At 53.5% G+C, this 23,240-nt stretch overlaps 1 protein-coding gene across 3 annotated transcripts in view; it reads left to right on the forward strand.

Moving 5' to 3' along the window:
* SIPA1L3 (signal induced proliferation associated 1 like 3) overlaps positions 1 to 23,240 on the forward strand; it is a 157,946-nt gene that overhangs the window by 9,858 nt on the left and 124,848 nt on the right. Inside the window, exon 1 of one of the 3 annotated variants that reach the window (XM_072608269.1) lies at positions 6,605 to 6,754. The exons of the other annotated variants lie outside the window; for them this stretch is intronic. The gene's annotated coding sequence lies outside the window, so the exon portion shown is untranslated. Of the gene's footprint in view, positions 1 to 6,604; positions 6,755 to 23,240 lie in introns of those variants that run through there. 3 annotated transcript variants of the gene reach the window in all.

Genomic DNA, 23,240 nt, shown 5'->3' on the forward strand with positions numbered 1-23,240 from the left:
CCTGCTTGTCTGTTGGCTCTAGGGGCAGAGAAGCAGATTTTCTCTGGGTGTTGAGACTCTAGACAGACTTGTAGCTAAACATTTGGCTTACTAACAGATTGAGGAAGGTGCTACAAGCCGGAGGGGCTGCCTGCCCCTCCTGTCTGGGCCCCTAGCACCAGACTGGATGTGAGTGCTATGAAGTCAGGGGCATCTGGCTGCCTAGCTCCTGATTTGCTTCTGTTGCTCCTGGGCTGATGTGAGATCTCTCCAATATGGATCTTCTAGGCCCTGGGAATAGAGGGGGATGGGCTTGGCTTCTGGGGGGATTCTTGTGAGATTCCCACTTGTGGTTGCTGGCATTTCAGAGGCATGCAGAGCTGCGGAGGGTTTGGCGATCAAGGAGTCCCTCCATGGCTCTGAACCTTGCCAGAGTCTGACCACTGGGCTGTTTGGCTCAGAACTCAGTTTCTCTGAATGCTCATGTGTTTGCCTGGAAGCAGCAGGAGGACACTTGCCTCCTTCCCCTTATGGCCCTGGAGGGACAACCTAGGCAAGGATTGCACCCCTCCCCCTTTTTTTCCTAACAGCCTGTCAGGACCCATTCCCAAAGCCTGAGCAAGCTGGAATGGGGTGAGCCTCTGCAAGGGCAGGCCACCAGCAACTCTGGCAACCACTGAATTTGGCTCCTGGGAAACTTGGTGGGCTAGTGCTGCCGCTGTCCAGAGAGAGGCCCAGAATGTGCAAAATATGTGTTAATCAGATGGTTCTGCCCCATGCTTTTCCTTCGGTGGCTGGTGGCCTGATCCTTGAGTTTCCCACACCCTGGGACTTGCCTTAGGATGCTAACCAAGGCTCAGGGCCAGTCTCGGGGGAGTCTCTGCCTTTTCTTTGCAGGTGATGTTCCACCATGGGGGTGTAGAGAGCACAGATGTGGGGGCCACAGTGAGGACCCCCCAGCTTCCTCGAAGGAGAGACTGCCCAAACCTTAGAGCCCCCCAGAAAGAAGGGGTCCTTCCCCCAAGGAGAGGGCTTCATGTGCACGGGCCAGGACCAGTGTTGAGGGCTGTGGGAGATGCTGGAGTAGAGAGATGCCCAGCGTCCTCTCCTTTAGCCCTGAGCTTTTCTGTTTCCAGTGTAATCACAGAGAAACATCAGAGCAGGATTCCGGACACTTGGCTTTTAGACCCCTTTCTACCACCTTGTTCAGGGATCTGGGGCGAGGCCCCTCTCTAGACCTCAGAATGAGGATTTGGGGGTAGAGTTGGTCCCTTCTCTTTGCCATAAGCCCATGAATATCCTGCTGCCGGCTCCCCCTCCCTTTGGGCCATTTGGTTCTGGGGGGGCCAGGTCCCCCTGCTGGCTCCCCCTTCCTCTGGGCCACTTGGTTCCCGGGGGAGCCCTGGGCCCTGCTACTGCCTCCCCCTCCCTTTGGGCCATTTGGTTCTTGGGGGAGCCGGGTCCTCCTGCTGGCTCCTCCGTCCTGTGGGCTGCTTGATTCTTGGGGGAACTCCGTGACTTTCCTCACCCTTTGCCCCTTACATTCTGATAGAAGCTGTTAGGAAACTCCCAAGTTCATCCTGAGGGGAGCAGACTTCCACGGCATCCCTGAGTCTCTTTCCGGATGTTTGTTGCACATTCTTTGTAATGGGGACTCCCCAGGTGGGAGGCTACCAGTGTCCATAGGATCCCACCTGGCTCTCTCAGATGGGGCATCTTCCCCATGCACCCTCTAGCCAAACAGCACCATTTTCCTCTGGTCTCACCATCCCCCAGTCTGGGATGAGCTCTCTTGCCTCTTTGTTGAAGTCCCTCCCTTCTTCTCAGGGCAGGGTGTGGGTAGAAGGTCAGGGAGTGTCAGCCCTCCCGTCCTCACTCCCCAAGAGACCTCGCTCAGGCCACATTGATGGACACCAGAAACATTGCCTCATTTCGTCTTCACAATGACTTGGGGAGGTGAGTGCTTCTATTCATCTCATTTTACAATTGAGAAAACTGAGGCAGAAGAGGCTAAGTGACTCACCCAGGGTCAAATAACTGGGAAGTGACTGAGGCTGGATCTGAGTTCCCAGACTTGCACTCCACTGCCTGGAATTGCCCAACAGAGGGGGATTCCTGCATCCTGGATGGGCTAGCCTAGCCCTCTCCCTGTCTCTCTCAGCTCTGGAGTGGAATTGTTGCTTGTCTCCTGACATGCTGGCTTCTGTGGCTCTGTGGTTCCCGAATGGGAGACACAGATTGCTGCTGGCATGGGAAGGCTTTGGCCTGCCTCCGGAAGACCGGCAGAGGGGAACAGGGGAGACCTTCCAGGTGTTGTGATGGACCTGTAGATTTGGAGGAAGACATGACCGAGGCTAGGCTCATGGAACAAGGAAGTAAGTGGTCAGCCTGGGAGAGTGTTTGACTTCTGCTTGGACCATGGGGCCTCATGATAGGGAGCAGGGCTGGCCAGTGAAAGAACGAGAGCCTCTCTGCCTTGGGTGGGGGAATTTAAATCACCCAGGACATCATGAATGTTAACATAGTGTGTGAGTGTGTGTGTGTGTGTGAGTGTGAGAGAAGGATGGGGAGTGGAAATGATTTCTGCCCCCCATCTCCTAGGGCAGAGTGGCCACTGACTTGGGTTTGAGTTCCTGGCCTGAGGTAGAGGGGAGCAGGGCCCTGCATGGTCACATGGACCAGTGCCATGAGGTTACAGACCTCCCCTTCCCCCGGGCACCCATGTTCCAGTCTTGTTCCCTTTGAGACATGCCTTTTTGCTATAAGCAGTTCTTTCTCGAGTTGCACCCCCCCCATGTGGGTGACTGGCCCTGCCTCAGGGCCTTGCCCAGTGTGGCCACTCCTCTTCCCACCTACGTAGCCAAGGCATCATGGCATACCTTGAGAGGCCCAGAGACACCCCCATTGCTTCTTCTGGAGAGCTCCCAGGTTTGTGAATGCCAGTCCTGGGCTCCTGGCACTGGGTGCCCGTGCCCATTGGAGCCTCCCCCCAGCACACCCTCGCCAAATCCAGATTGGGAGTCAGACCCCTTTGTGACCAGGCACTCTTCTTCCTGTTTGCGCCTCAGCATTTCCCTCTGTTCAGTGGGAGCCTCTGAGGGCCAGCGTCCCAGCTCCAGACCTTGTGGCCCTTAGGAAATGTTGTGGATCACACATTGGAGGGATTTTCATTGAGACTTGGTAGAAATACCCTTGCTGTCTTTGTGGGTGAGAAGAGTTCCGTGGGCATCTTTGGCCTTCATTCTAACTGGTGCTGATTGCCTCATGGAAGATCAGGCGCCATGCTGGGCACTACAGTCTTCCAAGGGCAAAGAAAAGCTGAACTGCCTCCCAAGCAGGAGGGGGCCTCCCATCATGTCCTGGGAAGGACTCGGAATGGAAAAGAAAAGTTAGTGGGCCCTCAGCGTTGACAGCCTGGCACCCAGGAGAGGTGGTGCGCTTCCTGCGGTTGGATATATTCAAGCAGATGCTGGAGGACCACTTGTGGGGGTATTATAGAGGGCATTCATGGGGAGGCATGGGTCTGACTCGATGGTGTGATCTTTGAGGCTTCTTCCAACTCCTGGGACATTCTGCAACTGTCACATTTTTCTTGGACTGATCTAAGTGCTGTCATGGGAGATGGGCATTAGGAAGACTTTGATCCCTGGCTCAAATATGCCTGACCCTGGGGGTGAGCAGGTCATTTTGGTCTTTTCTGAACCTCCTCTTCCCTCCACTGGTGGTGTCCCCCCCATCTCCCCACCAGGGTCTGAGGAGAACTCCCCTTCTGGTAGAGTGGGGAATGGCGTGGCCTCCGGGGAGGGTCCCCAAGAAACAGTGGAGAACAGAGGGAGAACAGGTTTCCTGGGAGGAAACCAGGGAGGAAAAGGACACTCAGGCTGCCATCCTGGAAGAGAGCCCTGGCTCTGGTGGTAGTAGACCTGGGCTCCAGCCCTGGACAATGGAGCCCCTGGAACTTTCTGTGCCTTTGTTTCTCCCTGTGTCAGATGGGGAGGGCTCCTGTAGACAGTGCTGCCAGGTAGCTGGCACAGAGGCCTCGCTAGAGCAGGGAGGGGTGGGTGGGGCCCCAGCCTGGATGCCAGGGCACCTGAAACCTGCCTTCTTGCTCCTCTGGGGCGGAGCAAAGCTCCGAGCTTTGTGCTGGAGGTGGCCACGGCAGCTCAGGCTTGGTCAGCAGCCAGTGGGGGCTCTGGGATCCATCTGCCGGATTTCCTGTTAGTGGAAGGAGAGAGACCTGGCTCTCCCTACGGGTCATTGTGCCTTATCCACTCCTTATAGGTGTAGCTTGGAGGGAGGAGCCCACTGTGTGCTCTGCATGGGGGAGAGCCCTTCCATGGGAGAGGCCCTTCCCCCAGCACATCCCTGAAATCTGGCTTCTCGCTCAGCGGATTAATCGGCTGAAGTTCTGGCTCTGACCATGAACGGGTCTCAGTGATTTAAATGGTCGGCCTGCCAACGGGCTGGTCCCTGGCAGAGCTGCCTCCTCCCGCCTCCAGGACCACAGAGAGCTCAGGCACAGATCCTTCCGACTCTGGCAAGGTGAGGTCCCTCTGACTCTCTCTGATTTCCAGTAAAACACCTGCTTTTGCTCCGCCTTATCAGGGACCTGGGGCTGCTATTTGAAGAATGCTGGCTGGACAAGGGTCAGGTGTTTGAAGACACACACCCACGGGCCTGGACAAGCAGGGCTGTGCCCAGGTTGCCTCCCAATCATCTGAGGCCTGGTGGGAGAGTGCAACCTGGGCACCAGGGGCGGCTGGACCTTCTGAGTGTGGTGCACAGTTCTTGCTGGGCCTTGCTGAGCCTGTAGCTGGAGTACTGGGCCATCTGTCTTCTGTCATTTTTAATTAGGAGAAAATTAATGGATTTGTAGCTGCTTGGTCTTAAGGATTACTTAGACTTAACTGTTATTAATTAAACTGCCAGGAGGGGGTTTGTTTAGGTGGTGGTGATGGGAAGGGTTCTTTCAGAAATGCCATGTTAGAAATGGGCACGTGTGTCTCAGGGCAGAGCACTGCCTGGAGAGGTGCCTTTGGGGCCAGCTGTGCCCTCCTTGGCGTGAGGGCCCCCCCCAAGACAGAGGGCTTGGTGGCCTGCATCCTGACACTGCCATCTTGAGGCATCTGCAGGCTTTGATCTCTGCCTTGGTTGCCTTCAGTTATTTATTTTAAAAAATGTTTTTATCAATGTCATCTTTTTAAAAATATCACCATAATTTCCCTAATATCCATCCTCTCCTCATAGAACAAATAGTATTTTTTAAAGGCAAGAAAAAAAGAGGAAAAAGTCAGCCAGTGTGTTGAGTTCTTGGCTTTTTATTTAGCAGTTGGTGGTTTGTGGCCAGTCTGGAGGGGCCCTCCCAGGCCCAGACAGGAGGCCTCTGGGTGTCCGCGCCAGCCCTGCCTCTGGGAGCTGGAGCAGGGGCCCAGCCCAGGAGAACAATTCACACGCTACCTCTGCTGTACTCCTGAGAGCTGGAAAACAGTTTCATTCCCTGTTTTGAAACCTCATAGTGGGTTCTTTTCAAAAGGCCCAGGGACCTGAATGAGCCTGGCTGGCAGCTGGAGAAGGAGCCTTGGGTAGGACTGGTCCTTCCATGTGTACAGCATGGAAGTCCTGGCGCCTGGTGCCCCAGCCTGGGACTGAGTTGGGGTGTCTGCTCCCTCACCTCACCACCTCAGGGGTCCTTTACACACCTGCCCAAGGTTCTTTCTGGCTTAGTCAAGGGTCCTAATAATGGTGCTCATGCCACTAGAGTTCCCTCCATTGAATGAACTTGAACCAGCAATCTTGGAGACCCTTAAAGTAAGTGTGGGTTGTTTGGTTTTCTTCCTCCCCTCTTTCCCTGTGATCAGTTACAGTGAATTAGCCCAATGTACTGTTTCCCTGGACTCCTGGGGCTCCTAGGCTGTAGGTTCCTGTGCCAGAGGATGGCCGCTCCAAGGGCATAAGGGAGGGAGCTCTGCCACACTTTCAGATTCTGGTCTGTCAGCCTGGCAAAGGCCTTTGGGGTCATCTGAGCCAAGCCTGTCATAATAGGCAGGGGGACTGAGCCGCCTGGAGACGGGGAAGGGGCTGCCACTCCAGGCCCAGCCTCCGAATGCCTAATCCTGGGCTTGCAAACCTCACTACACCAGGCTGCATTCCAACAGACATCCTGATTCTGAGCAGGTCTGGCCACTTGTAAAGCTCAGCTTTTTCCTATTCCAGCTGAAGTGGGATGTTTCTTAAAGCCTTTGACATTGGCTTGAGGGTTCCATCTTAGGATACCTGGCGATTTGGGTTGGGAGGTCCGGGCCCCACAGCCACCCCTCTGCCACATGGCAGTGTGCTTCTCTTGTCATTGGATGCTGGGGACTTTGCCTCCTGCCCCATTCTAAGTTCCCATGAGTCCCACAGCCGTGAAGGGAGCTTATGCCCAGTCTGTATGTGCCCTTCTAAGGTGTGTGTCCAAAAACCAAAAGCAATTTGTCCTCTTACTGACTTCTGGGAGGCATTTTGTCATCCATCTTCTATCTGCCCAGCCCCAGCCAGGGCTGCCCTGTGACCTTGACGTAGCCAGGTGTGCTGGGGTTGGGGGTGGGGCAGCTTTATCAGCCTGGGTAACCAGGAAGAGAATCCTTGAGATTGTTGACAGACCGTCCTGGCCCTGCCCATAGTCTGGTGCCCTCTTGCCTCTCCTGTCCGGGTGAGAGCCTGGGACCCTGGAAACTCTTCTCAGGTCCCTGGGCAGGTTTCTCTGGAGGAATATGGAGCTTTGCTGATGGAGCAGGTATGGGGTGAGCCCCTGGGCCAGCTCAGGTGCTGAACCCTTCTGTTGTCCCTTCCCTGAGACTGAGATTTGCACGATTCAAAATACTTCCCTTTCAAACTGTTTGGCTGGTTTTGGGTTAGTGATAAATGGGTCAGACATGGTGGGGCAGGGGGTGGGGCAGGTAAATTGAGATGGAGTGTCCCCCACCCCCACCCCTGGCCCAGGCCCACAGCCTGGTTGGGATCTTTCTCCCAAGCAGGTCTTGATTGTTGGTTCCATCTCTGTATGATTTCGGGGGCACATACTTGAGTCCCTGAAGGGCTGTTGTGGCAGAGGGACTGTCATGCACCAGCTTGGACCCAGTGGGGAGAGTCAGGAGTCGAGTTAGCTGAGAATGAACCACCTGCTGCTGGGTTGGCTGGGCCACCAGGAACCTGGCAGGGAAGCTTCTCTGAGCTGCCCATCCCAGAGGGCTGTGAAGAGCTCCTAGGCTGTGTGGGCTATGGACCTTGGTCTGCCAGGTTGGGCAGATTGGGCCTGAGGAGCTTCTCTATTGATCTGGAACCCTCTAGGGAGCATAAAAGAGGCAAAAAAAGCCCCTGCCCTCAAGGAAACCCCAGTCTAGTAGGGGAGACAGCGCACAAGTCATGATGTTCCAGCTGCCTCCAGGACGATTGGGAAGGGATCTCAGCTGGGACCTGAGGGAACAAGGGAGAGCACACCAGGTGTGGGGCACAGCCTGTGCAAACACCTGAGGTGGGAGACAGAAGCCAGTATCAGTGATCATAGGGTATGTTGTATTGTGTATGGGGGGAATGTAAGGTGGGAGGGGGCCAGGCTATGAAGAGCTTTGAATGCCAGGGGGAGGGTTGTATTTGCTCCTGGAGATTATAAGGAGCCACTGGGGTTTATTGAATGGTGGAATGACATCATCATACCTGTGCAGACTGTGGAGTGGAGTGGGGAGAGACTTGAGGCAAACAGCCTACCTCCCCCTCAGATTACTGCCCCGGGCAGGTGTGCGGAGACAGGACACAGCCAGGGGGGCAGCAGCGTTGGAGAAGACATATCTGTCTTCTCTTGTCTCATCTCCCCTCTGATTGGTTGAGAAGGATGGGAGCACCAAGCTGACCCCTTCCCTGTGAGCTGCCTTCAGAGGCGGTGGAGGGCCTTGCCCTGAGGGAGGGCTGTGGGTCATGACCTTTTGTGCATTCTTTGGAAAGTGTCATCAGGGGTTCGGTGGCTCCTTCAAGTTGATCATCAGCCAGGCTGATTCGAGGCCCGGTGCTCACCTCACCGTGACAGAGCCTCCCCTAACTCTCTAGGGATAATGGAGCTTCTTTTCTTTGTGATTGGTAGTGGCCCTTGCTCGGAGAGAAGTTTAGAAGGGACCCTTGAAATGTCACATGACACATGTCACATGACTTTTACCTTTTTTGGTTGGTGTGGAGATTGGCACAATTATTTGTTGTTGCTGTTGAGTCATTTCAGTCAAGTACGACTCTCCGTGACCCTATTTGGGGTTTTCTTGGTAGAGATACTAGGGTGGTTTGCCATTTCCTTCTCCAGCTCATTTTACAAATGAGGAAACTAAGGCAGACAGGGTAAAGTGACTTGCCCAGGGTCACATAGCTAGTGTCTGAGACCAGATTTGAACTCAGGGTTTCCTGACTGCAGTCTCATCTCATTTTCCACTGTACCACCTAGTTGCCCAGGTACTTGGCACAAAGTGACTAATCACTGCTTGTTGACTGACTGATTGCTGTCCCCACTTTGGGCATGTAGGGAGAAATACTTTCATAGGTACAGAGAGTCCAGAGGTTAATTAAGCACTGGAATTCTCCCACCCCCTCTTTAATAGTATTTTACATATAAAGGTAGTTTCCAACATTCACTTTTATAAAATTTTGAATTCCCATTTTTTCCCCTCCCTTTCCCCTTCCCCACGACAGCATGCAGTTCTGATATAGGCCATACATGTACAATCACATTAAACATATGTCCACATTAGTCATGTTGTGAAAGAAGAATCGGAACCAAAGGGAAAAATCACGAGAAAGAAAATCCCCCCAAATGATAACAGTGTGCTTGGACGTGCGTTCAGACCCCGTAGTTCTTTCTCTGGATGTGGATGAGTCTTTCAGAATCATCTTAGATCATCACATTGCCTGGAAGAGCCAAGTCCATCATAGTTAATCATCACATAACGTGGCTGTGACTGTGTGCGGTGTTCTCCTGGTTCTGCTCACTTCACTCAGCATAAGTTCATGTAAGTCTCTCTGGGTTGTTCTGAAGTCTGCCTGCTTATCCTTTCTTTTTTTTAAATTAATTAATTTATTTTTAGTTTACAACATTCACTTCCATAAGCTTTTGACTTTTAAATTTTCTCCCCCTCTCATTTCTTCCCCCTCTCCAAAATGGGGTGGAATCTGACATAGGCTCTACATATACATTCATATTAAGCATATTTTCACATTAGTCATGTTGTAAAGAAGAATTAGGACCAGTGGAATGAACCATGAGAAAGAAGAAGCAAAACAAACAAAAAAGAGAGCAAATAGTCTGCTTCCATCCGCATTCAGACTCTGGACGTGGATGGCATTTTGCATCACGAGTCTTTTGGAATTGTCTTGGATCATTGCATTGCTGAGAAGAGCCAAGTCTATCCAAGTAGTCATCGCACACTATGGCTGTTACTGTGTACAGTGTTCTCCTGGTTCTGCTCCCCTCACTTAGCATCAGTTCATAGAAATCTTTTCAGATTTTTCTGAACTCCACCTGTTCATTTCTTATAGCACAATAGTATTCTATTTACCATAACTTGTTCAGCCATTCCCTGGGTGATGGGAATCCCCTCAATTTCCATTTCTTTGCCACCACAAAAAAAAGCTGCTATAGATGTTTTTATACCTGTGAGTCCTTTCCCTACTTTTATGATCTCTTTGGGATACAGCCCTAGAAGCGGTGTTGCTGGGTCAAAGGGTGTGCACATTTTTATAGCCCTTTGGGCATAGTTCCAGAATGGTTAGATCAGTTCACAGCCACACCAATAATGCATTAGTGTTCCAGTTTTCCCACATCTTCTCCAACATTTATCATTTTCTTTTTTAAAATTTTTTTATTATTTTATTTGTTTTCAGTTTTCTACAATTACTATGTCTTAGAATTTTTCCCCTCCCTCCCCATGCCCTCCTTGAGATGGTGTGCAATCTTATATAGGTTCTACACATACATTCCTATTAAATACATTTTCACCCTAGTCATGTTGCGTAGAAGAATTAAAATGAATGGGAGAAACCATAAAACAAAACGAAACAAAACACAAGAGAAAATGGTCTGCTTCATTCTGCAGTCCAATTCCATAGTTCTCTGGATGTGGATGGCATTTTGCCTCAAGAGTCCACTGGAAATTTTTTAGGTCTTTGCATTGCTGTGAAGTACTAAGTCTATCAGAAAAATTCCTCACACACTGTGGTTGTTGCTGTGTACAAAGTTCTCCTGGTTCTGCTCCTTTCACTCAGCATCAGTTCATATAAGTCCTTCCAGGCCTCTCTGAAGTCTTCCTGATCATCATTTCTTATAGCACAATAGTATTCCATTATATTTATATACCACAGCTTGGTCAGCCATTCCCCAATTGATGGACATCCCCTCGATTTCCAGTTTTTGCCTGCACAAAGAGAGCTACTATAAATGTTTTTGTACATGTGGGACCCTTTCCTATTTTTATGATATCTTTGGGAGACAGTCCCAGAAGTGATATTACTGGGTCAGAGGGTACGCACATTTTTTGTAGCCCTTTGGGCATAGTTCCAAATTGCTCTCCAGAATGGTTGGATCAGCTCACAGCTCCACCAACAATGAATTAGTGTTCCAACTCTACCACATCTTCTCCAACATCTTCCTGTTTTGTCATGTTAGCCAATCTGAGAGGTATGATGTGGTACCTCAGAGTTGTTTTGGTTTACATCTCTCTAGTCAATAGTGATTTAGAGCATTTTTCCATATGACCACAGATAGCTTTAATTTCTTCCTCTGAGAACTGCCTGTTCATATCCTTTGACCATTTATCAGTTGGGGAATGACTTGTACTGTTGTATATTTGACTCAGTTCTCTATGAATTTGAGAAATAAGGCCTTTATCAGAGACACTGACTGCCTGCTTCCCTTTAACCTTGGCTGCATTAGCTTTGTTTGTGAGAACTAGAACCCTGACTGCAAGGCACGCTGACCCTCACATTGGAGCAGGAGAGGAAAGACCTTCTGGGACTGTTAGTTACTATTGAGTGTTCCTGAAAGATAGATTCTAAAAGTTATTCAGGGACCTGGATCTGGGCTGCCCAGTGCTCAGACAGCCACTTGCCCTCTGCTGCCTGGTTCCAAAGCATGGCATGGGTGGGGTCACCGTCTTTCTCCTTTGTCTTTACTTAGGACCTGGAGGATGGAGGAGGTAGGAGCCACAGGGAGGACAGATGGAAGGTCCTGGGGTTCAGGGTGAGTGGGCAGATGACTACATCAATGCATGGCCAAGCTCAGAGCTCAGGAGGAAGAGGAGAGAAGGAGAAGAAAGGGGAATGTGTTTTGTGTGGCACAGGGTGATTGACCATGGTGCCAGCACTTTTTTCCCTAGTTCAGCATCTTTGAAGATTTGCTGGGTGATTGTGTGTGTGGGCCCTGCCTCCACTAACACATCTCAGTCCCTCCATGGGGCCTTGGATATTGGCCTTGGGAGTACCTGCTTTAGCCAAGATTCTCCTGCCTTGGCAGGTGCTTGGTCTTTTGGGGGTCCTGGTTATGATGTAGGAACTGCTGGTGCTGGCTTCTAGCTGGCATCCTGGGTGCCAGGACAGGGCTGGATGACAGGCCCAGCCCTTACAATGAATATAAGCATCTGTAAAAACCCTTCACAGGGATGATGATGTCCCCTGTACCTGATCAGGCACTTGTGTGGCACCTGAGCCGGTGGGTCTCAGCCAAGGTCTGGGAGTTGGCTTTTTGGTTTGGTTTGGTTTGGTTTTTTAACATTTTGGAATCTGTTTCCTTCTCATTTGACCTCTGAGACTTGTTGGGACCGTCCTCAGTGCCGTCTTCACTATCTGGCTGTACGACATCCCAGACATTAAGCCTGACAGCTCTGGACCCTGCAAACCAGGCCTTGAGCTCAAATCCAGGCTCGGCCACTTAGGACCTAGGGGTCTTTGGCTGGGTTGAGTCATGACTGTTCCTGGGCCTGTTTCTTCCTCTGTAAGATGGAGCAGGTTGGCCTCCTGGCCTCAGAGGCCCCTTCCTGCCGTGAGTCTGTGACTGTCGGACCTGGGAGCACCCTGCTCACGTCCAGCCTGGCGTCTCCATTTGTTTTTGGGATGTCTTGAACTAGGTGTCCGGTAGACATCTTGGCTCAGTGTGTCCAAACAGACCTTGTGATAGCCCCCTGAACTCTTTCCTCCATCTCCTCCTCCCAAGCCCTCAGGCTCCCCTGACCCAGAGGGCATCCTAGACTCCCTACTCTTTCTCACCCCCATATCCCATATAGTGCCAAGACCCAATGATACCCCTTCTCCCCTCCAATCCAGCCCCCACCCTGGTTCAGTCTGTCATCTCCTGCCCCCATCACTGCAGTTGCTGCTGGGGGGGGTCTGCTGGCTCCGTGCAGCTACCAAAGGTTTGACTGCAGCAGCCCCTTCTCAGTAAACTCCAGCCGCCACCTAGCTCTGTTCAGCCTTCAAAGCCTTTTCACATTTGTGAGGCGCCCCGTTGTCTTTGCTCTGGGTGTCACTTCCAAGGCTGATTCTCTCCCTCTTCATCTTTACCCTGCCTCCCAAGTCTGAAATCCCACCTTTAACCTGAGCCTTTCCTGAGCCCTCTCACCCCTTGTACCCTCCAGCTGTTCCTTACTTCTTCTTTCTCCTGTCTGCAGCATGTGTGTGTATCACTGTCTGCATGGGGCCTGCCTGAGGCTAGGGACTCTCTGTGTCTGTCTTTGTATCTGCACTGCTCAGCACAGTTCTGGGCACGTAGTAGGTGCTTACGTGTTTATGGACTGAGTCCCCATACCAGATGCTTCCTCCCTGACCAAGACCCTGCCCTCTCTTGAGTCTCAGTTTCCTTGGCTGTAACACAGTGGGGATGATAGTACCACTTGTATGCCTCTCAGGCGTGGCCCAAGGGTCAGGGCTCTAACTGAGGAGTATTGGGTGGCAGAGCATGAGGCCCTGCAGGGACAATGCCCACCTCCCTTCCGAAGCGCCCTGCTGTGGGGCTCAGGGCTCACTTCTCCATGCGACCTTTTCTGATCAGCCTCTCTTCCCTCCTGTGAACAGCCAGCTCCAGCCCTTGCTAGCCCCAGTACTGGCAGACTGGCCCCCACCCCCTCCCCAGGGGCTCAGTCAGTCCTGCCTGGTTGTAGGCCACCCTCGGTGTCAGTGGTTACCTTGATGCTCCAGGAGGCTGCAGAGGGCAGGTCTCCTGAGAGCAAGGTTGACCTTCACATTCCCATGTGCCTAAGTTAGTTCAGCATGTTTATTTTTAACAGTTGTCACTTGCCTTGTGTAGAAGTTGTGGCCTGGTCCAGGTAATGGTATGGGCCCAGCTGCCTTTATCATTGGCATTGTTTTACAAGCTGGAAAACACTATCTCAGCCTTTGTGATGGGTGGCACCTGGCACTTGCAGCCTGTGCAGTGGGCAGCCTGTGCCTAGGGCTCCTGCTGACACCTCCTGATTCAGGTGGTGTTCCCCATTGTCTGGGGAGCTCAGCCTTGGAGCCCACCTCCCCAGACTGAGTGTCCCTTTTTGGGCCACACATCAAAGCTGCCAAGCGGGAAGTTAGGGAATGTTGGCAGGATGTCAGCATGCTGGGGTCTTCTCCCCCCATTTCAGCATTGGGGCTCTCTTTGGGCCCTTTGTGCAGATGGGCACAGCCTGTCATGTTGTCTTATGTGTCCCAAGGTCTCATTGGACTTCAGATGCCGCTGCTGCTGTGGCAGGTGACCCCCTGGGCTACAGAGGGGGTGTGGGGCCTGGACGGGCCAGCCCCCCCTTCCTGGGCTGCAGAGGGGGTGCTGGGCCAGCCCTTGCCCGGGTTGCAGCAGGTCTGCCCAGCCTCTCTGAGGCTGAGTGTGCCAAGTGGCCCTGGCAGGCTATGTTGGGAGGCGGGAGCTTAGATGTTGCCTGCCTGGCCATGGGTCTGGGCCACCTCCCCCCCACCAGTCCATCTGGGCCTTTTGTGCTCCACCCCCAGCTAGAGGAGGGGCAGAGCTGGTCTCGCCAGGAGTCTGTGGTTGCAAGAATGTGGGGATCTGCCCGCCCCGCTCTGTACTTTATGTTACTTAGAATAATGCTGGCTCTCCCCTCCTCCACATGAGAAGGGCCAGGATGTTCACAGGCTTTCCATTCATCCTGAGTGTGGCTGCTGGAGGGAGGAGGGGCAGGTGGGGAAACTGAGCCAGGCAGAGAGCTAGAGGATTGCTCCAGGACAGACCTTATGAGAAGGGGGCAGTAGAGACTGCTCCCAGGACAGGGACAGTGGGCTCCTCCCTCCCAGGGCATGTGCATCAGCATCCCTGGGCCCTTGGAGCCAAGACCTTTGGGGGCCAGGTGGGAATCCAGCCCCATCTTCTTCCTGGTATCTTAGAAGCTCTGGGGGCACTGAGGATGCCGAGTGAGATGTAGAAGATGGAAGCAGCTGCTCATGTGAGCTGCAGGATGGACGTGGGCACCAGTATTGGCAGACTGGCCCCCACACCCTCTCCAGGAGCTCAGTCAGGCTGCCCCCGTGTTCACAGCAGAGGCACCTGGGCTGTAGAGGGCCCAAGGGGCCCAGCTGGGAAGTGCCAACCAGGCACATACCTTTCTTCCCCTATCATCCAGCATGCCAGCCACCCTCATTTTGTGCCCTGATCACCTCTCCTTTACCATCTTTCACCTACTGTGTGCACCAGCCAGGCTGTGCCCTTCTCCCTGCCGGGCACTTTGCATCCTCCTCCCCAGGCCTCCCAAGACCCTCCAGGTGTGGTCATGCTGTCTCTGCCTGCCATTCTCCCCAGCAGAGTGTAAGCCCCTTAAAGAGCATCCCCCTTATCCCTATGTTCTGGTTTCAGGGAATGCCTGGCACATTTTTGTTGGATTAAATTGAGTCTTAGTATCACTGTGCTGTTCCCCCCAGGCATGGGAAGAAAGCACTTGAGGACTCTCCTGGGATTCCTGCCTGGCTTCCCTCCTCCAGCCCATCTACCTCTTTGTTTAAGGCTGACCGCTCATAGACCCCCTGGTGTGTACTTGGTCAGTTGCCTTCCCTGCCTCAGAGGAGGGCTTTGGACCCTTCTGGTTCCAGGTTCCTCCTGCTTCCCAAGCCTCAGTGGGTTCCAAGCTTTCTGCCCTTGGCTCTGTGTCTAGGGCAGCTTCTGGTTAGAGTCTGAAACTTTCTCCCCTCTCCCCGCCCAGTGCCCAGAGAGAGCTGGAGGCCCATTTGTGGTAGGCATGCCATTGCTGATCTCCAGGAGGAGGAAGACAGTCACTAATACATGGCTGAGCATCTCACTCTCCACAGTGGGCACGTTGGGGGATGGTGGGATGGGGTGAGCCTCCAAGGGAAGTGTCAGCCTGCCCTGGCTGAAGTGGGCACTCTCCCTGGGCAGACACTCCGCAGTGTCCCTGCTCTTCCCGGTTTTTTTATTGATCTAGCTTTTAGGCGGTAATCTCAGTATGAGGGGATGAGGGCGCCTCCTTGCACAGAAGGGGACTGGCATGGGTGAGATGGTGGAGGGGCAGAGAGTAAGATTCGGTGACTAACTGGAGATGGTGAGATGGAGGGAGAAGCTGAGGAAGTCCCCTGAGCCTGGAAGGGCTGGCTTCTTTGGCAGAAAGAGGAAAGTTGGGAAGAGAGATGGATTCATAGGATCAGGAAGGGAATGAGTTATAGCTTTGTCTGGGACATTCAGCAATGAAGGATGTGTCTGGCACTCCTTAGCCTAGGGATGATAAAGAAACATCTGAGAGCTGCAGATCACTTGCTTCCCCCCTTTCCCCATTTTACAGATGGAGAATGTGAGGCCCAGAGAGGTGGTGTGGGTAAACTAACACTGCCAGACCTGGCTTCCTGAATTTGAGTCTGGGACTGTTGCCACTGGGCCACACTGCCAGCTGGGGTTGTTTCCCAGTGTCATCCAGCACCAGAGAGCCTGGCATGTGTAAGCTGGTTTGTCGCTGCAGGTCTTAGAGAACTGAGATCCTTGAGCCTCTGCGGGTCTCCACTCTCTCCCTCTCAGTCAGCACGAGTGCACGGCTTTACCCATGGGCATTGTTGGGAGAGTTTCTGCCAATCTGCCAACTCCCCTCTGCTTCTGCCAATGGCTGCCTTCAGTGCTCAGCTGGCTCAGGAAGTGCTGCTTGGGATCCACGGATGTGGCTGTAGCTCAGTGTCCTGGGCACACCCGAGTGGGATCTGTGGTCTCTGTGGAGGTCTGGGGGAGGGCATGAGAGAATGAGGCGAGACCACAGAGCTTTATGAGGAGCAGATGCCAGTGGCATTAATCATTTGAAGAGCCCATTTGCTGCGCTGTGTTGCACTCTCTTGACAGCTAGGCTGGGTGCTGCCTTCCCCCACGCCACCCCACTCATCTTGTGTCTGCGTGGGCTTCCTGGCTGTTCAGAGCATGAAGCAGGAAGGAATGGAAGCGCCTGGTGGCGCGGGAGGGAGGGCCCTTCAGCTCCTTTCCTGCCCAGGCTTTCCCATGGACTCAAGTGATCCCACACTCTCCAGGCCTCAGTTTCCCCACCTTGAAAAATTGCACTTAGAGGGCCGATGGGTCCCTGCCCATTCCGTGGCTCTGGGATCATGGCTGTAAGTTTGTCCTCAGTTCCCCAAAGCTTGGACAAAGGAGAGCCCCCAGCCTTGGCCCTTTGATGTCAGCGGACTGACCCCCTGTGCTTCAGCATCCCTGCCTTGTTAGGTCTAGGGCTTGTCTGCACCTGTTTGCGTCTTGTCTCCTCCATGCATGAGCCCTGGAGCTCCTGGAGGGCAGACCCTGTTTTTAACCTTTATTGTATTTCCAGTTCTTGGCACAGTGCCTGGCACACAGTAGGCTCCTAATCAGTGCTTATTGACTGCCCAGCCATTTCCTTTTTCTGTAGCTGAGGGGTAGTGACTCTGACCCAGGGGATGCTCTCCCACTGTGTGCTGGGGCATGGTGATCATGGGGGCACCCAGCATAGCATAGGGCCCCTGGTCAGTGTTGATCCCTCCTGCTTTTCCCTCCCTGCTGAGCAAATGAAAACACTGAGGCCATCTTCTCTCTCTTGGATAGATGACTGGGAGTATCATTAGGACTGCTGGGCATTGTGGTCTGCCCAGGACTTTCTGAGGTCTCCAGGCTTAGGCACTGGCTCCAGACTGCCAAGCCAGGGTGCCCTAGCATCCCATGTATCCCCAAAAAGAACCTGATTTCCTTCCCTCGTCTGTGACCTGGAGCCTCCAGTGTCTGTCCTACCTGGCTGTTAGCAGGAGGGAATTTTTCCATGGCTTGAGCTAAAGCTTGGCTGCTCTTAGCGGGTCTTCTGACTTTGTCTTTGGGGATGAGCAGATGTCTCTTGCCCATGACAACCTCAAGGTGGGAGCTAGAGAAGGCTGCCCTGGGGCTCCCATGTGCAAGGTGGCCCTTAGGGACAGCCCCCGGGGCCTTCGTGGCCTGGTCTCCTCCTCTGGGTGCCCATAGGCACGGCCTGGCAGAATCTTTCTCCAAGGTGGGTTCTCAGAACAGAAGCCCGTTCTGTCAAACCTGCACAAGTGCTTGGGTGGGCTTGGAGATCTCTCTGTTCCCTGGCTTCCTGTCAGCTGGCAGTGTGCCTGCCTCTAGCAAGCTCCCAGGCCTTCACTGATGGGGTGCTTCTCCTCTGTGCCTGGCTGGCTTGCTATGCTGGTTAACATTGTCTCTCAACTAAGAGCCCATAGGCAGCCTGGTGTAGGAGCCTCGGGTCATTTAGTCAAGAGTGGTCACAGTCTCCTAGCCTGCCCTGTTGTTGCCCGTGTTCTAGATAGCTGGTGGTATTGGGCTTGTCCTAATATTTTCCTGTATTGTGATTGCATGGTCAGTGGGGCGCCCACCACCCAGGGCCTGTCTGTCTGCAGGCTTGTTCTTGCCCAGATGTACAGAAAATCTCCTCGATGGGCATGTGCATTTAGGGGCAATCCCTTTCAGGTTGGCATAGCTGGTGGTCTGTGGACACTCAAGTCCTGGGAGACTTGGTTGGGTGGTTTTGTTTTGGGTGGGGGGAGATGGAGGCATAGTGCTTGAGCTTTTAGTTCCAAATCCGGGTGTTGTCTTAGGTTGTTAGGTGATGGCCTGCCCTTTATTTGCTGAACTGGCCATCTGTGCCACACCTGGGCACCTGCTAGGCTGTGGGGCTGATGGAAGCCTCCAGATTGCTCAGGCCCCCAGGCCCCCCATCCACCCCTTCTAGCCTCCCACCCTCTTTCCTGGCCCAGGGATACTGTTTGAGGTGTGTCGGGGGCAGGGCCTCCCCTCCTCACTGTGCAAACACACAGCTCCTGGAGTGGAGGCCTGTGGGCCCCAGGGTGGGGGGAAGGCAGAAGCAGCCCCAGGGCTCTGGGGAGGCGGGTCCTGAGAACTTGGCCGGGAGGAGGCTGCCAGACTGGTTTTGCTGCCCCGGGGCTGCTGGGCTTGTTTCTTCTGCTTATCTGAAGTGGAGCCAGCAAATCCAGGGCTTGCAGTGGCCTCCTGGCTAGGGCCTCTCCACACAGGAATCTGGCAGTTAAAAGGGCCCCTGCCTGCTTCCATTTGTCGGCCACTGCAGCCCTTTGGGTGGGAGAGCCCCCAGAAGCCCCAAGGCCGTGTTGAAGCTGTGGGCTGAGTGTTTATGGGAAGGCCTCCCAACTGGTCAGGGAGGCTGAGGACTGGTCCAGGGCCAAGCGTCTGGGGCAGCATCTGAACTTCCCTGTCCAGGGATTGCCTTTCTTCCTTCTCCTACCCCCTGCTTCTGGCTCTCACCTTTGAGGCCGGGCCGACCATATCTGGTTCCTCTTCTGTGTAAGCAGAGTCTCACAGCGAACTTTCTCCTCCTTCAGAGCCCCACGGCTGTGGTGGCAGAGCTTCCTTCCCTCACCGCTACTCCTGACCCCTTGGGCTCCCTCCCTGGCTCTGCGCCTTCCTAGGAGCAGGGTGGCTGGAGGTGGAACGTGTCACCTCTCTGAGCCTCAGTTTTCTCATTTGTGAAATGGGGATGATAGTAACTAAGATTTACCTCCCAGACCGCTGGGCGTGTGCATTGGCCTGTAAAACATACACACCCTCAGTCTTCTGCAAACAGTTGAAGATCTTTCTCTACAGTGCGGCACCTGGGCCCTGGAGCCCTTGTGGTCCCTTCCAGCTTTGATTTAGTTCTGTGTCTCTGGTCGCTCAGGAGGAGAACACTGGGGTCCCTGCTCTTAGTGACGCTTCATTAATATGGCTAGGCTGCCAGCAGTCTGTTGGAGGGTCCTCTGTTGACTGGGCAGCGTAGTTCATTAGTAGACACATTTCTTCCCGGGAAAGTCTTTCTTTGCCTAGATGTCTGAATGGTTCCTAGACTGTCCTCCCCATCACTCTCTGAATTGTTTTCTCAGTGTGCCCTTTAATTTGGCCCCTCTCTCTGCTTCTCTATGACCTTCGCTGGCTCCCTGTTGCCGACAGATTCCAGGATAGGCCTGCCGTGTTGGCCTTGGAGTCCCTCTGTATGTGAGTTTTCTCTCTTAGCCTTACTTCCCGCTGTTCTTAGCATCTTTGGGTTAGAGCTGGGGGGAGGGGGGATTGGGAGGGGTTAGGTGTTGAAACCCTTGTGAAAAGAGGGAATTGGACTGAGCAGTCTTCTAGTCAGAGTTGGCTAGTCCCTGAGGGAAGCCGTGGCTTTGTCTGAGATCACCCTGGTGCTCCTGACACCCAGGCCTGGGGTATATTCTGAAACCCCTTCCTTCAGTGTCCAGCTCTGAGCCCTTTGATGCCACTCAGGTGACTGATGTCTCTTTCCTTAAACTCTTCACAGCACCTTTTGCCTCCACCTTCCTTCATGTGGGTTCATCCCATCCTCTTCTGCATCCAGTTGTCTGATCGAGGCCTCTCTGGAGAACAGGGTGTGTGTCTGCTCTATCCTCACCTTACTGTAAGGCTGAGCGAGGGACTGACTTTGGGCGTGCCTCCACTGTCTAACACTTATTAAATAAGTCTTGGGACATTGCCCGTGGTGACCCAGCTACTAGGTCTGCACCCCAGTCTTCTACCCTATCCTCTTTGTCCTGTGCATAGTAGGTACTTATCCAGCCAGCTTCCAGAAGATGGCCAGGCCCTCTCAGACTCTCCTAGAAGGGGGTTGTCCAGACCCGAGGACCCATAGGCCCTTTGGCTTGTAGAATGTACACGAGCTGTCTCTTGTTTACTCTGACCCTTCCGCAGGGCCCCGTTTTCCGGCTGCTGCCGCTCCTGGCATCTCCCTGAGGACACACATAAGTGCATCAGCCCGGCAGCAAGCTGTCTTGTGCCTCAGGTCCCCAGCTGTGTGAGATTCCAGCCAGCCAGCTGCCCTGTTCCTCATTGCCAGGCCACTGCTGGGGCAGAGCTGTGGGCCAAGGACAGGTCAGGCTGGTGGCGTTCTGGCTCCAGTCCTTGGGAGGAAGGGCTTGGGAGTCTGACACCCCTAGCTGGCTTTAGGGAGCCTGCCCAGCAGGGAAAACTCATGGTCATCCTGGAAGCAGCCCTAGGCATGTGGTAGTGTCTGAGGGGCTCCCAGAGGCAGCAGCTTGCTGAAGGGGGGCCCAGCTGGGCCTGCATGGCAAGGGGATAGAGAGGTCAAGAGCTGCCTCTCCTCTGTCCCTTGTTGGCACATTGTTTAGAAATTTCAGTCATGTCTGACTCTCTGTGACCTGATTTGGGGTTTCCCTGGCAGAGATACTGAAGTGGTTTGCCATTTCCTTCTCTAGCTCATTTGATACATAAAGAAACTGAGGCAAACAGGGTGAAGTGACTTGTCCAGGATCACACAGCTAGGAAGTGTCAGAGGTCAGATTTGAACTTAGGTCCTCCTGACTCCAGGCCCAACACTCGATGACACCACCCAGCTGCCCCCTTATTGGCATAGGTTGGAGCAAAGCCTCAGGAAGAACCGGTTCTTGCCGCTCCTCCCCCCCGCCCCCCCAAGATGATTGCCACAAAACGCTTTGGTCAGTGCACCAGACATCTAAGGGGGGTCCTCCTGTGGGGGAATCCCATTGGTCAGTTACCTGTCAGAAGAGGAGTGTCCAGGGCTGGAGCAGATTCAAGACTGGGAGGCATGGCAGGGGAGGTCTGGAGGCAGCCCCAGCAGGCCAGGCAGTAAGAGCTGGACTGGAAAAGCCCTTTGACCTTCAGCAGGAAAGCTGGGGCTGAGAAGGCTGAGGTCCTAGGGGCTGGGACCCGGCTGGAGCAGGGTTTGCTTCTTAAGCTGAGGTCTGGGAACTGCATTGGGAAAGAAAAAATTAGATCTTTATTTCTGCTAACCTCGAATTGACATAAAAGCAGGATTCTGAGAAGGGGCACTTACCAGCCTGCCAGAGGGGGCTAGGGCACACCAAAAAGGTGAAGACCCCTTGGGATACAGGGCCTTGAGTGTTAGCCTAATGCATTTCTCTTTTGTTCCGTTGGCCAAAAGGAATCCCAGCAAGGGTTAGAGCCTGCAGTGACCTAATGAGACCCATGCCTTAGGGAGATCCCATCACCTTGCAGGGTGGCGCTACCAAGGGAGAGTCTGGAGGCTGGGAGAAGACCTTTGTTAGCTAGTCCACGTGGAGAGACTGAGGCAAAATGTGAATCTGGCTCATCCTGATTCTGAGCCAGCAAATATTCTTGCTTCCTGTTATGTGCCAGCACTGTGCATAGCCCGGAGGTCTGACAGACAGATCTTTGCCTAGATGTCAGAATGCCCTCAAGGAGCTGACTGTTCAGTGGGGGAGACCACATACAGACTTGTTTACAGAGCTATATACTGGCTAAACAGGCAGTAATGAACAGGGGAGGCTTCCAATATGAGGTGACCTTTTAGCCCAGACTTGAAGGGAACCAGGGAGGTCAGTAGTCAGAGCAGAGGAGAGAGAGTGTCCCAGAGAGAGGACCTGGGGAAGGAGGGACTTGTTCATGGCACAGCCAGGAGGCCAGAGTTCTAGAGGGAAGAGGAAGCCAGTGGGGAGTGAGGAGGAAGGAACCTGCAAAGGTAGGAGGGGGCTGGTGACGAAGGGCTCTCACAGCCCAGCAGAACATTTGGTATTGGATCCTGGAGGCCATAGGGAGCTCTATTGAGTAGAGGATGTGACGTGGTTGGAGCTGGCTTGGAAAAATCCCTTGGATGGCTGAATGGAGGAAGGACAGAGCAGGGGGGAGACCTGAGGCCGGCAGACCTCCAGGTGGGGGTGATGAGGGCCTACACCAGGGTGGAGGCAGAGTCAGAGGAGAGGAAGGGGTGATTCCAGATCAAATGCATTGGCTCCTACAGCCACCCTGACCATCCTGGCTACTCAGGACCCTGCGACCACCGTGGCACCTAGGGCCGTCCCAGCCAGCCTCAGCCACTATGCCTGCCCTGGCCCTTATAGCCACCTTGCCACCGCCTCTTAGCTCCATCCCTGGTGTCTTCTGATAATTGCTGTCTCCCTCTTTTTTGGTGTCTTATGTTCTTAAAAGTGATTTCTCCTTTATAATAACCTTTACTCAAACCTCATTTTCATGAGTAATTGAAATTCACACTTAATTTTCACTCATCCTGGAGAGAGCCCAGGTTGCAGGAGGAAGGAGCAGTCCTCTGCTGCTCCCCCTTCCCCCCCACTCCACAGCCCTTGGAAGGCAAAGGCAGAGCCAGCCCTATATGCTTCTGGGCTCTGCCACCTATCTGGGGGGTGAGGGGCTGTCACTGTGGCTGTTGGACAAGTAGGGAGGCTTCCTTGGAAAGTCTGAAATAAATCATTGGGTCCACAAGCAGTTCTTAAAACAGCTATGTGCCAGGCACTGGGCATGCAGAGATAGGGAGGAAACTCTCCCTCTCCCCAGGGAGTGTCCCTTCTGGGTATGTACAGAAAAGATAGAGGCTGTTTTAGGGCTAGGACTAGAGAAGGAGCTGGTGCCTGCAGGAAGCGGTCAGGGAGAGGATAGTCTACAAAATCATAGACAGGTGATGAGTGTGCCCCGTGAGGGTCAGCCTTCAGTGGGGTCTGGTGCAGGGCAGAGAATAGAATGAGGCCCAAAAGGGCATGTTGGTGCCCCTCATGTGGTGATGGGCTTTATGCGACCAACAGAGAAGGGCAGAGCAAGACAAGAGGGGGAAGGGCATCTGGGCAGCTTGTGACTGCCACACTTAGGAGAAGAGGAAGGTTGAGGCAAGGTATGTCTAGTGTTGCTAAACCCAAATTGAGATGTAGACCACCCCTCAAAGTAATAACCACTAGTCTTGATTGGGTACCTTAAATTTGGTGAAGCACTTTGCAAATATTATCTC

Source organism: Notamacropus eugenii, chromosome 5 (genome assembly GCF_028372415.1).
Source record: "Notamacropus eugenii isolate mMacEug1 chromosome 5, mMacEug1.pri_v2, whole genome shotgun sequence".
Taxonomy (NCBI): Eukaryota; Metazoa; Chordata; class Mammalia; order Diprotodontia; family Macropodidae; genus Notamacropus; species Notamacropus eugenii.